The sequence below is a fragment of the Cynocephalus volans genome, chromosome 1 (genome assembly GCF_027409185.1).
Source record: "Cynocephalus volans isolate mCynVol1 chromosome 1, mCynVol1.pri, whole genome shotgun sequence".
Taxonomy (NCBI): domain Eukaryota; kingdom Metazoa; phylum Chordata; class Mammalia; order Dermoptera; family Cynocephalidae; genus Cynocephalus; species Cynocephalus volans.
Window position 1 is genome coordinate 42,428,431 of NC_084460.1, and position 6,071 is coordinate 42,434,501.

The window sequence follows — 6,071 nt, forward strand, 5'->3', positions numbered from 1 at the left end:
TAAAACATCACCTCTCGTTTGGACGTCTGGATGGTGGCAACAGTCTCCTACCTGAGCACTCTGCTTTTGCTTTTGCAAATGCTTGTGCATGTGCACGTGCGTGCACACACACACACAGACCCCACACTGGCTGCCAGTGAGCCTTTCAAAACACAAGTCAGATCTTGTCCTCCTCTGCTCAAAATCCATCAGTAACTCGCATCTCACTCATAGTAAAAGCCCAAGTCCTAAAATTGGTCCCCCAGCCTCCCCATGGGCTCAGCACTCTTCTGATCTCTGACTTCATCTCCTTCCACCCTCCCGAGGCTCACTCTGCTCCAGCTGCTCTGATCATCCATCTGTTCTTTCCACCCGCTAACTTGTTCCCTCCCTCCTCCAGGCCTTTGCATTTGATCTCTCACTCTGACCCCTCCCACTCTCAGCCAATCTCCCCACTTCCCCAAACCACCTAACAGCGAGCCATTTCCTCCTCCTGGGCCTCAACATGTCTGAATCTTCCCTCCTGCCTCAGAAAGGAGGATTCCCCGTGGCCAACCTGGCATCTCCCCACCCTGTACCCTGCCAGACGCCTTCCTATCTGAGCCCAGGCTCCACACCTAGCCTTGTTTCTCTTGCACCTTTAACTTTTTCCTTTCTTTCCCACATCAAGGGCAGAACTGTGCAGTGGTTGAGTGTGTGGCTGCTGGTGCCAGATTGTCAGTGTAAATCCCAGCTGCCCCACTTACCAGCTGTGCAGCCTTGCTTAAGGTACTAAATTCTCTGTGCCTTGATTTCCTCATCTGTACAATGGAAGCAACAATAATATCTACCTGGAAGCATTGAATGAATCATCCCTATCAAGCACTGCAGCAACTGACCTGAGTCAGCATTCATTTGTTTGCTGTTACTATTTCCCTCTCTGCTCATCCTTACAAAAGGTGTTTTCTCGATGCCTCCAACTCAGTTTTCTTCCTTCCTTCACCATTAATCTTTCCGAAGGTGGATAATGATAAGTACCGATAGTTAGCATGTTACAAACACTGACACTGTATCAGGTACTGTTTTAAATGCTTTCCATGAACCGACCCCTTTATCATCACCATTCTATGAGGTGGGCACCACTATAATCGTCAACCCATTTCCCAGTTGAGGAAACTGAGGTGGGGGCTATTGACAGTCCCATTCTACTAGGAAAACTTCTCCTATTGTCTCCTCTGGCTCACTACTCACCACTCCTTAATGCCTGTCAGTTAACTGTTTACTCAGAAGTCACTCTGCTATCACTAAGGGACTGGTTAAGTAGGTATGGTCCTGCCACACAACAGAATACTATGTAGCTGTGAAAAAAAAGAATCTGGAAACTTTTATGTACTGACACAGAACAATCTCTAAGACAAATTGTTGAGCTTGGGAAAAAAACAAGGACAGTATATGCAATATAGTGCTACTTGTTTTTGTTTTTGTTTTTGTTTTTTAAATAGGCAAGCCTGTGTATGTACTTTTTAAAAATATGTTTGCTTATTTTTTACGTATAGACTTTCTTGGAAGCACACTTAAGAAACTACTAACGGGCCGACCCCGTGGCGCACTTGGGAGAGTGCGGCGCTGGGAGCGCAGCAGTGCTCCCGCCCGCGGGTTCGGATCCTATATAAGGATGGCCGGTGCGCTGCTCACTGGCTGAGCGCAGTGCGGCCGGTCACAAAAAGACAAAAAAAGAAAAAAAAGAAAAAAGAAACTACTAACAATGGTTGCATCGAAGGGCTACTGGATGGCAGGGGGTCAGGGGTGGAAGGGAAATGTTCACCATTATACCCTTTCATACATTTTGAATCTCAACCATGTGAACGTTTTACTTCTTCAGAAATAAATTAAGTGTAATAGTAGGGGAAATTGTGAAATGGACAAAAAAAAGGTTAATGTGTATCTATCTAGCTTACCCATTGCCTTACCTGCAGCTTTCATTGTTTTTTAGCTGTTTTATAGCTAAGTTGTAGAAAACTAAGAGTAATGCGAATGATTCTTGTCCACAGAAATGCAAACTTAGTCCCCAGGTATGCAATTGATTATTGCCAGTTTTTACATCTAATTGTAAATTAATGTCAGCACTTCTTATGTGTGCAGTACTTTGAATTCACCTTTGACTCAGACGGTAACATCTTACTAGTTCCCTAATTCATATTCTGAACAGTAATTTTTAAAATTTATTTTAATTGACACATTGTAATTGTGCATGCCTATGAGTTACAATCTGATGTACTGATACATATATATGTTGTATAATGATCAGGTCAGGGTAGTTAGTGTAACCATCACCTCATGCATTTATCATTTCTTTGTGTCAAAAACATTCAAAAGCCTCTCCTTTAGTTATTATGTAATATACAAAACTTAACTGTTAACCATATTCACCCTACTGTGCAATAGAAAATTAAAACTTTTCCTCCTATCTAATTGTAATTTTGTAACCATCGGTCAACCTCTCCTGTTTTCCATTCCCCCCTCCCATCCCTAATCTCTGGTAACCACTGTTCTACTCTCTGTCTCAATACCAACTTTTTTTTTTCTTTTTTTTTTTTAAGATTCCATATATGAGTGAGATCATGTGGTATTTGTCATTCTGTGTCTGGCTTACTTCACTTTACATAATGACCTCCAAGTCCATCCAAGTTGTCACAAATGACAGGATTTCATCCTTTTTATGACTGAATAGTATTCCATTGTGTGTGCGTGTGCGTGTGTGTATATATACATGCACTACACTTTTTTATCCATTCATTCTTTGTTGGACACTTAGGTTGATTCCATATCTTGGCTATTGTAAATTGTGCTGCAGTAAACATGAAAGTGCAGATATCTGACATACTGACTTCATTTTTGGGGGGTATGTAGCCAGTACTGGGATTGTTGGATCATATAATAGTTCTATTTTTAATTTTTTGAGGATTCTCCATACTATTTTCCATAATGGTTTTACTAGTGTACACTCCCACCAACAATGTGCAAGTGTTTTCTTTTCTCCACATCCTCGCCAACTTTTTATTTTTTTATTTTTTTTTTATTTTTTGGCAGCTGATCGGTAAAGGGATGGGAACCCTTGACATTGGTGTTATCAGCCACACTTGCTCTAACCCACCAAGCAACTGGCCAGCCTTCTTTTGTCTATTTGATAATAGCCTTTCTAACTGGAGTGAGGTGGTATTTCTTTGTAGTTTTGATTTGCATTTCCCTGATGATTAGTGATGTTCAGCACTTTTTCATATGCCTGTTGGCCACTCGTATGTCTTCTATATAGAAATGTCTATTAAGATGCTTTGCCTATTTCTCAATTTGGTTATTTGGGGGTTTTTTGCTGTTGAGTTGTTTAGGTTCCTTCTATATTCTTGATTTTAACCCCTTTTCAGATGTTTATTTGCAAATATTTTCTTCCATTCTGTAGATTGTCTCTTCACTCTGTTAACAGTTTCCTTTGATGTGCAAAAGCTTTTTATTTTGATGTAATCCCACTGTCTGTTTTTGCTTTATTGCTTGTGCTTGCTTTCGAAGTCTTATTTAAAAAATCCATGCACAGCCCCATGTCCTAGATTGTTTCCTCTGTTTTCTTCCAGTAGTTTCATAGTTTCATTTTACATTTAAATCTTTAATCCATTTTGAGTTGATTTTTGCATACGGTGAGAAGTAAGATACCAGCCCAGCCGCCAAAAAAAAGAGAGAGAGAGAGAGAAAGTAAGGGTCTAGTCTCATTCCTCTGCATGTGGATATCCAGTTTTCCCAGCACTGTTTACTAAAGAGACTCTTTTCCCCAATATGTATTCTTTACACCTTTGTCAAAGATCAGTTGGCTGTAGGTGTATGAATTAACTTCTGGGCTCTCTATTCTGTTGTTGAACAATAATTTCTTAACATTTTTTTTTTCTTTTTTTTTTTTTCTTTTTCGTGACCGGCACTCAGCCAGTGAGCACACCGGCCATTCCTATATAGGATCCGAACCCGCGGCGGGAGCGTCGCTGCGCTCCCAGCGCCGCACTCTCCCGAGTGCACCACGGGCTCGGCCCTGAACAATAATTTCTTAAAAAAGAAAATAGTCACCATTTATCTCCTAAAACCAACATCAACAGGTTAGTCTTGGTTCCACTGTTCCTTGATATCTTGCAAACATTTGATGTGCATACTTACGAGTTTCCATAACACTGCCCAGCCCAGCAGCTCCAACAACTCTCCCTCCAGACTTTATTTCACTGCTCCTCGTCTGGGCACAAAGTGATGCTGTGATTCTTGCAGTCAGGCTCTGGAGCCAGCCTGTTGCAGACAGGAGGGTCTATTCTAAGCTTCCTCACTTACTACCCTATGGGAACTTGAGCAAGTGATTTAACCTTTCTGTGCCTCAGTTACCATATCTATAAAGGGGGGATTACAGACCTCAGAGATGTTGTGAGGACTATTTAGCACAAGAAGAGTAAATGCTCAAGAGATGTGAGATGTTTCTTCTCTCCTTAAAACCTTTTTGTGCAATAATTTTCCTTCCTTCCTTCCTTCCTTCCTTCCTTCCTCCCTCCCTCCCTCCCTCCCTCCCTCCCTCCCTCCCTCCCTCCCTCCCTCCCTCCCTCCCTCCCTCCCTCCCTCCCTCCCTCCTTCCTTCCTTCCTTCCTTCCTTCCTTCCTTTTTGCAGCTGCTGGTATCGTGCAATAATTTCATCCACTGCCACAGCAGACTACAAATCTAACTACCCAGGTCTAACCACTCCCAGGAACTCCCGATCTTCTTGCTGCTGATCCAGCAGTCCACAAATGTGCATGGAGCATCTCCTTTTCCTTTAAGTGTCAGAGATTGTCTGTTGCTCCTGCTTTCAAGAGCTGACAGCTGAGCAGAGGAGGCAATAAGCAATTAAATAAATACAGGAATAGGATAAAATGTCACATTGAGTCCAACTGCTATGAAGAACAAAGCAGCGGGAAGGGACAGAGGGGTGGGATAGGGGTGGGAAAGAAGATCTGCTTTGGACAGGTGGGGGAACATTCTGGTGAGGCTGTGACATTGCAGCTGAAGGACATAGAGCCTTCCAGGTGGAGGGAACAGCAAGTACAAAGTCCCTGAGGCAGGGGATAAAAAAAGGGAGCTGGCCAGTTAGCTCATATGGGAGAGCGTCGTGCTGATAACACAAGGTCGAGGGTTCAGATCCCCTTATGGGACACCTGCCAAAAAAAAAAAACGAGGGCCGACCCCGTGGTGCACTCGGGAGAGTGCGGCACTGGGAGCGCAGCGACGCTCCCGCCGCGGGTTCGGATCCTATATAGGAATGGCTGGTGCACTCACTGGCTGAGTACCAGTCACGAAAAAGACAAAAAAAAAAAAAAAAGCGAGAGGAACAAAAAACAGCCACGTGTGGCTACAGTGAATGAATGAGGTGCAGAGGGCCTGACCTTGAGATAAGGTCAGAGACAAGGTCACTATTTCTTCCACCATCCTTCCATTACTCAGACTCAAAATATTCCAGAATGTTCTTTACCTTTCCATCCCCACTATCCTCCACATCTAGCTTACACCATCCCTGACTCTACCCCAAATGAAAGCCTCATAAAAAGCTAATTAAGACATGTCCACACAGAACCTAATCTACTTCAGACTAACTATGGCCCTGACACTGTCTAGCTACAGAGGTCCAAAAAACTTCCATAACTCTCACCTGGTTCTCCACCTATAAAACAGGAATAATACTTCCTATCTCGTAGGGTTGTACTGACAAATGAATTAATGGATGTGAAAACATCTGCCTTAAAGCATTCAAAACAAATGCTTGGGGAAAAAAATTATTTTTTTAAAAATAGGGCTGGCCGGTTAGCTAAGTTGGTTAGAGCACAAGTGTTGATAACTCCAAGGTCAGGGGTTTGGATCCCTGAACCAGCCAGCCTCCAAAAAAGAAAAAAGAAAGAAAGAAGAATAAATAAATAAATAAATAAACAAATAATGTTGGCTATAATCACTTACACTGCTGTTTTCAAAAAACCTTCAGCAATTCCCCACTATTTATCAAATGAAATCCTAACTACTCCATTAAGGCCTCCTTTACCTGACTCCATGCCTGACTTTCTTGCCAC